Below are 8,697 nucleotides of genomic sequence, written 5' to 3'. Positions count from 1 at the left end.
ACCTCTTTAGTTGGAGGCCGCGTTCCCCCAAGGCACCCCAAGGCAGGTGTGTTCTACCCGTACTGTTGTGTAGCCTTCCATATTACTGGTTTCCATGGGAACGTGAGAGAATGTGAAAGGATTTCCAGGTCGAGCAGGGAAGGGGTGAGTCCACAGCCTGGGCCAGATGCGAAGATCTCGTGCCACGTTGTATCCACACTGGTCGTCAAGGCCTTCTCTTTGACGTCTTGGAAGAGGCAGAGAGAACAGATACCTGGTTTGTTGATTCTGTCTTGATTTGAATGTTTAATTTATTCATCGGTCCACTGACTTCCAGTCACCGGGCAGTAGAAGACACTGGGATTCAGGTGGCCCCGAAGGTACAGCTGCTATTTCTGGGCCCCCAGCAATATTCTGATTGGCGTTTTGCAGGGGAGAGTCATGCACCCCTGTGCCCATATTTATTGGTTGGGTTTTCCATCTATCTGCTGTCATTTATTCCTTTTCTCCTTTAAAACAAAATAAGTGTAAAAGGTTGTGTTTCCTTTTCACTCTTTGTCAAACTTCGTTTTGAAGCCTAGGTCGTTAGGAGGTGGGATCTAGATTTTTTGCTAGAGATTGTAAGTGCTGCTGAGTGGGAGGAGGGGACAGGGGACCGAGGGGCAATGGGGGTGGGGGGAGGAGCAGTGAGATCCGTCCGAGTAGAGGTCATAATTGAGGGGGCCCATCACCATGATGCAGGAGCCAGTTTCCCTAAGAGTTTTGGTTCATTTCTTCTTTTCTCTTGTGCCACAACCTTAGTGCAGAGGACCTGCTGTGATCTGAAGGGCATTCCTTTAGCAGATAACACCTTGAAAACTGCAGGACACCTGGGACCAGGGAACTAACCGGTGGTGGTTTTTAATGCATTTGCTTTTTCGCTGTGAACTCTGTTGACAGTATGCTCTTATCACAGTTTTTGGTTAGAAATGTCATTGTAAAATATTTTTCATCTTGCCCCTCCTAATTATCCTCTGCTTTCCTCTGTTTGGTTTTTTCCCTTTGATTTAATTAACCAAATGAATTTTATGTCATGGTCTTTGGGGCTTAATCATATTTTTTTAAAAATAAAGGTATAGAAATTGGCTCTTTTTTTTTTTAAGTAAATGTGCTGTATCTGAAAAAGGACTCTGCCTTCGCTCTCTGGTTGCCTTTCAGCCAGCCTCCACACGAACCTCCTGGCACTCCCTCCCCCCTTCTTGTGTTGGGTCACTGTCCCTGTGGCCACCTTGGCCTCCACCCTGCTGTCACCACAGCCCCGTGCCCAGGCACCCAGGACTCCCAGGAAGCTCTCAGGAGCCAGGAAGAAGGACCCACTTAGACTTGTGAGTGGTGGTCTTGCCTCCCTGTTAGATACTCGCCTGCTTGGTTGAAGGGGCAGTGGATTTACTATTATTGTTATTATTGTTGTTGTTGTTGTTGTTGTTATTATTATTTTAATAGTTTGGCTCAGGAAGAACTTGGGAGATGGAAAGTGACTTGACCACGCCCACCCTTCGTAGCTTTCTGTGACTTCCGGGTGGAACCTAAAGTGTCCCCACCCCACCCCCTCCCTTCCTGCAGATATTCCTGTTCGCCGTCTCTGCGGCGCGTGGTTTCTCCCCACCGTCTCACTCCCCCTGTCACCTTTCACCCTTTCACTGTTGTGTTACTGCTCATTTAAAGCTTTCTTCTGTGGCTTTCCCAGGGCACAATCATTTCCGGCCCCCAAAGCGTCTCCGCATCCTCTTTCTGTGCGGGTTTTTTTTTTTTAACCAAATGAAGCAGACCAGGAAGTCATACTTCGGGGCAGCAGAGTTTCCAGTCTAGTAGAATCACTGTATAGATATAGATGCTGATATATATGTTTGTGTATATATATATCAAACCAAATTTCTGATAGGAAAAGTATAGCTTTACGGATGAAGGGGGGAGAGGAGCTTTTAGAAGTCCGAGTCAGCGTTGGGTGGTGGATGGGGGGAGCCCGGGGCGGCCCAGGCTGCACCTTCGCACGTGGCCTGAGGCCGGGCGCCGGGCCCCGGCCACCCACCCTGCCACAGCGGAGGCAGGTGGCCCCAAAGGGGAGCCGCTGCTCTCTCTGGGTCCCTAGCGACAAGGGCATAGATGAGTGAGGGGGGCAGCACATCAGAATGACCGGAATTTTCCTTCCTGTTTTGCTTTGACCACATGTATTGAGCTGCAGCCTCTGATATTATATCACGTTTCCAAAAATGGTATCCATTAGGATGGAAAGAGAACGGATCTGTAGAAATGTTCACCTTCCAACTGCCCACAAATTCAGGACACCCTGGATAGAAAGCCGCACTCCCCAGAACGAGAGCAGGGAAGAGGAGGCCCGGTGAGGCTCGGTCACCGGTCCCAGGAACGCGGTTCCTCCCCAGGGCCATCTCGCCCAGATCTTTCTCTACCAGGTCATCTCAGCTCAATTACCCTATGGAAGCCCTGGCCTGTTTTGTTCCTTCACTGTACGGTTTCTGTAATAAAAAGTGTTAATCCATGTTAATCTTTGTGAAAATTATTGCGTGCAACAGTATTTTCTCGTGTACCTCTTTTTCCTATGTGATGTGTCCCTCTTTTCTTTTTTTATTTATAAATGTCTACTTTTTTAAAAAGACAAACCAATGTGTTGTAGGCCTATATGTAACCTATCCCTTAGTCTCATATTATAGGTATAAGAATGGATATTTTACTTGGCTTTAGAATGTTTTACAAGAAAAATAATTCTTAACTGATCAAGTCCTTGCTACTAAAATGCTTGTGTTTTTCATCATGACGTCGTGTGCTTCTAAATTAATGATCATTTTCGTTGTAGAAAAATGGAGTGAATTTATATTAGTCTTGGAAACTAATAATAGCATTGTAAATTTATGAGATGATTTTAACAGAAAAAAAATTATAGAAGAATATAGTTATTTTAATTGTAATATTACTAACTGTAGGGTGAGAAAGGGGGGGGTCCCGTTGTGGTGAACTATGTTATAGCTTGTTACTTACAGTTTCTTTTTGATCATTTTTTCGGTCTCTGAGGTGAAACGAGTTATTAATTAAAATTTGTAAACTCACATATGCATATTGTATATGTGTAGAAATGTAATCACACTTTGTCTTGGAATTACATTAAACTGTTTGGAATCACTGTACACTCAGCCTGGCATATGCTTGTTTATTCTAGAGCCAGACCAGTTCTGAGGCTGCAGAGGTTATGGTTGCCAGCCGCGTCTTTTGTAAGTTATTTAGCCTCCGGGAAGTATTTAATACCTCTGAACATGTTCACAACCCACCACTGCATTTAAAGTTTGCCACTGTGTGTGGCGGTAGAGGGCGGGCCTTGAGGTCGTTTCACTACCTGCTCCTGGGCAGCTGGGCCGAGGGCGGGGAGCACGCTCACTGCCACTAACTCTCCCGAGCTGTTCCAACCCCCACGGCTCCCCAGCTCCATCCCTGAGGCCTAAGGCGTTGCTGTCACCTGCCGTCCGAAGAGCTTCCCAAGTTCATCCTGGATCTGGGTGCGGAGCCGCCATCCTCTGCACCCGGGCCTTGCCCTCTCACGAGACTTCAGTGCCAGGCAGCCCCTTGCTCTCCGGCCTCACCACCAGGGCCTCCCCGGGATGGCCCACCGGAGCTCCACCATGGTGAGTCGCCATCCCCTCTGACTGGGCCTTCTCACCCTTCCAGCAGTCTTTTTTGTTTTGTTTTGTTTTGTTTTTTTGGGGTTTTTTTTTTTTTTGCGGTACGCAGGCCTCTCACTCTTGCGGCCTCTCCCGTTGTGGAGCACAGGCTCCGGACGCGCAGGCTCAGCGGCCATGGCTCACGGGCCCAGCCGCCCCGCGGCATGTGGGATCTTCCCGGACCGGGGCACGAACCCGTGTCCCCTGCATCGGCAGGCGGACTCTCAACCGCTGCACCACCAGGGAAGCCCCAGCAGTCATTTTTTTTAAACATTATTGTTATTGTGGTAAAATCAGTACATAACATAAAATTTACCATTTTACCCAGTTTAAAGTGTACTGTTAGAGGGACTTCCCTGGCAGTCCAGTGGTTAAGACTCCAAGCTCCCAATGCAGGGGACACGGGTTCCATCCCTGGTCAGGGAACTTAGATCCCGCATGCTGTGGGGCACAGACAAATAAATCAACTGAAAAAAATTTTTTAAGTGTACCATTAGTGGCATTAATTACATTCACAATGTTGTGCAAACATCACCACTAGCTCTTTCTAGAAATTTCATCATCCCGAACAGACTCTCTGTGCCCATTAAACCTTAACTCCCCATTTCCCCTTCTATTTGGCAGCCACCCTTCTACTTTCTGTCTCTGAATTTCCCTTCTCTAGCTACCTTATTGAAGTGGAATCGTACAATATTTGCCCTTTTATGTATGGCTTATTTTACTGAACAGTGTCTTCACGGTTCGTCTGTTTATCTTATAGCGTATATCAGAATCTTATTCCTTTTTAAGTCTGATAACATTCCATTGTATGTATACACCACATTTTGTTTATCCATTCATCTGTTGATGGATAAGTGAGTGGTTTCCACCTTTTGGCTTCTATGAATCATGCTGCTTGAACACTGGGGTGTAAGCATCTGTGTCCCAGCTTTCAATTCTTTAAGACATACACCTGCAAGTGGAATTGCTGGATTGTATGGTAATTCTTAACTTTTTGAGGAACTGCCACACTTTTCCACAGCAGCTGCACCATTTTAACACTCCCAGCAACTCCAATATCCTCACGCAGCCCTCTTATCCTGGCTTCCATGGCCAGTGTTCTCGGGCCCGAGGACTGCCAGGCTCCTGGGCCTGCCTTTTCTGTGCCTCCTGGTTTCACAAGGTCCCCAACCAGCCTAAAGTCCACCCATCTTCTCAGCCAGACCCTCAGCTCCCTGCTGCCCCCTTCAACCATCTACAGCTCTGCTTCTCCACCCAGGCTCCCAGAACTGCGGGAACCTCGGACCAGCGTCTGTGCTCATCCGCTCCATCTGTGGCTACTTGGAAACCCACCACCCCCAACCCTTACCCTCCAGAGTAGCCCAGAGAAATCCAGGCCACCGCAGGGCTCCCTCAACCCCTCCCCTTCCCACAAACCTGTGCCTCACACCTCTTTCTCCCTTCAGCCTCAGAGGAGTAAGGCCCTGCGCCCACCCCATCCCTTCCTGTATCCAGAGCTCTTTCTGTCAAGCATCCGCCCCCTACCTGGGATCCTCCTGCTTTTCTCACACCTGTGCCCTTCAAGAACCAGCCTGAGTCATTTTTCTGGGAGGCTCGTCCTCAGGCTCCTGAAGAGGTGGGTGTCCCTTGCCCAGGTTCCCAACCCCTTGTGCATAATTCTCATTATGCCGTACTGTCAACCTTTCTTTCCTGATTTTCCTTCCCCATGGAACCACAAATTCCTTGCAGGTAAGGATTTGTCTTTCATCTCTAGTTCTAGGGCGTCTGTTACCCTGCCGGGCAGAGTAGGAAGTCAAGAAATATTTGGATAAATAAACTACTCAGCCCGTGTTATTGTCCAATCAATCCACCTTCCCACCCTTCAAATTCCGTGTCTCCCAGAATTCAGGTAATACTAATAAACCCTAAATGCAGCCAAGGTTAAATGCAACTCAACCAAAATTCAAGTTCCATAAAAATCCAGGCAAAAGATTTTGACAGAATTCGGAATGCTTCCAACATACTTTTTTTTTTTTTTTAAGTTCAAAATGCACTGCCAGGGATCACAGTCCGTGGAAATGGAGAAGCAGACCCTATATTCCAAGTGAGATTAGAGCGTGTCAACAGGGGAATGCAGTGCAGCTGTGTCTAAGGATCTCACCACCAGCGTCTCCAGCAAGTTATATGAATCTAAAGTGAAAAGACAAACTTATTGCCCTCAATATGTTCCTCCAAGCACATTCAATACTGGGGAAATTAAAAAAACAGATTCTTTCCTTGAACTGATAATGAACAGGAAGCAGAGTTCTAGACGCCCATAACAAGTGCTATTTCCAGCAGAGCCAAGGAGCCCCTGGAGGAGGGCCAAGCCACAGATAGATGCTCCTCTCACCCGGCAGCCAGCTCGGGACTCTGCCCACTGGGGCTTTGGCTTTGCGGGGAGGTGCTCCCACGTCACCAAGCTCCCCTTGCTTTGGGGGCACGTTGTTGTGTAGCGGATGTCGTGCCCAAGAGATGGTTCCAAACAGCCAGGTGTACTACATTTTTTTGTGAGAGTCTGACTTACATGTTTTCTAACTCTTCCCTGGAATAGCTAAGCTTAAGCAAATATCAATAAGTATAAAAGCAGAGAATACACTAAGAGCAAAGGGTAAATGTAACACTGGTGGGGTGGGTGTCCTCATGACCTCTTCACTGTGTTCAGTCCCTCCCTTCTGCCAGTACTCAGCTTTAATGAAGGAGCCTCGGACCCCCCCCCCCCCCCCCCACACCACCTGGCACGCTTTAGGTCCAACTTGGTCCATGCAAACGGCCTCCAATAGATCTTCCTTAGAAGATCTATTTTCCTTACACTGCCTGGCACTGCTTGAGGGTGGGAAAAAACCCACTGTTCGGCAACAACCCTAATCCTCACTCTATAGGGAAGAAACAGCCAGGAGCGAGACAGTCCTCCAGTTCTGTGAGACTGAAACGGTGCGTGATGAGTCAAATCCACTCCACCTGCCTTCACTAATCACGATCGCTTTAACGCTTGTATGTCCTCCAAGCCGCATGTAGCCCGAACAGCAAGATCTTTGCCCGAGTTGTTTTCGAGGAACTTGGAGCTGCAGCTGCCTCTAGTTCAGCTTAGCCAGTTAAAACTGGATAGGACCGGCGATTCTCCAGCTGGGCACCTGCAGAGACCCGTAGCTTAGCTCAGAACCATGATTCCCGCACCATTTTCCCATCACCTTTCCCCGTGCGCCCACGCTTCACACCGCCCTGCTTCTTTTTTCGTCATCCCATGAATACCCCAAGCCCCTCGCCTTTGGGGAGGCAGGGTTGAGATCTGAGATTTTTCTCCCATATTCTCTGCTCCGCTGCCTTGCGAAGAACCCTCTTTGCTGTGAACTTCGGCGTCTCAGCGTTTTGGCTGACTGTGCGACAGCAGGACAAGGTTGGTTTGGTAAGGAGGCCATCTAAGGCCCATTCTTTTTTTGTTTTTAAAGCAGCTTGGGTATTTATTTACTTTATTCTTTATTTTTTTGGCTGTGTTGGTCTTCGTTGCTGCGCGTGGGCTTTCTCTAGTTGTGGCGAGCCGGGGCGGGGGGTGGGGGGCTACTCTTTGTTGCGGTGCACGGGCTTCTCCCTGCGGTGGCTTCTCTTGTTGCGGAGCACGGCCTCTAGGCGTGCGGGCTTCAGTAGTTGTGGCGTGTGAGCTCAGTAGTCGTGGCACGGGGGCTTAGTAGTTGTGTCTCGTGGGCTCTAGAGCACAGGCTCTGTAGTTGTGGTACACGGGCTTAGTTGCTGCACAGCACGTGAGATCTTCCCGGACCAGGGATCAAACCGGTGTCCCCTGCATTGGCAGGCAGATTCTTATCCACTTTACCACCGGGGAAGTCCTAATTCCCATTCTTAAGTGCTTTCTTTACACGCGCTGATCTATAGATGTTGTCTCTTCTACTGAGACACTTTGCATTTGACAGCACTTGTAAAACAACACTGGAGGGCAGATACCCTGTCACTAAACCACTTGATGTCTGCTTCTATGTCTTTTTGTGTTCTCTTTCGATGTCTTCTTATGGCTTATTGCCATGGCTCTCAGACTCTTTATCTGCTGCAGACTAAGCCCGTTGACCAGGCTGCTTATAAGCGAACAAATTACCCATTAATAAAAGCCAGAACCAGAAGGAAAAAGTGGATGCTTGAAGGAAACCCTTCTAAGGGGGAAAAGATTGCCACAGGTCTTAAGATTGCACAGGCCAGTGAGGCAGTAGGAGAGAAAGCATTATCCGTAGCAGAGCGATTCAGAGCATGGCTTTGGAGTCAGCCATATTGGGGTTCAATTCGAGGCTCTGTTGTTTATGACTGTAAAAGCTGGGAGATCACTTAACCTCTCAAGCCTCAGTTTTCTTATCTGTAAAATGGGGATAATGCCACATGTGGCAAGGACTGAGTGGATATTCCCCATAGCCATTTCCTGTTCTTGCTGAGTACAGGGCTAGATTATATTTCCTAGCTTTCTTTGCAGTTAAATATAGCCAGACCTGACCCCTAAAACAAAACTCACATACTTTGACCCACACTCTCTCCCCTCAATTTCTGCCCACATGTGGAAGAGCTGATGAAGGACTCTGATGAAGAAGCCCAAATCACTGAATGATTTTATGGCCTCCTAATAAAACCACTTTGGACAAAACCACAAAAAGTAAGAAAGAAATCTTTTTGTTATATTTAAGCCACTGAAATTTTAGGATTTTTTTATACAGCAGTTAACCTACCCTGACTAATATAGACATTAGTTCCTGAAAGTGAGGTACGGCTGTAGCAAACAGCTAAAATAAAATACATTGCGGGCTTCCCTGGTGGCGCAGTAGTTGAGAGTCCGCCTGCCGATGCAGGGGACACGGGTTCGTGTCCCGGTCCGGGAAGATCCCACATGCCGTGGAGTGGCTAGGCCCGTGAGCCATGGCCGCTGAGCCTGCGCGTCCGGAGCCTGTGCTCTGCAACGGGAGAGGCCACAACAGTGAGAGGCCCGCGTACTACAAAAAAA

Source organism: Lipotes vexillifer, unplaced genomic scaffold, assembly GCF_000442215.2.
Source record: "Lipotes vexillifer unplaced genomic scaffold, Lipotes_vexillifer_v1.1 scaffold71, whole genome shotgun sequence".
Classification (NCBI taxonomy): Eukaryota; Metazoa; Chordata; class Mammalia; order Artiodactyla; family Lipotidae; genus Lipotes; species Lipotes vexillifer.
The sequence above is the reverse complement of the archived record's forward strand: the minus strand, read 5'-3'. Positions refer to the sequence as shown.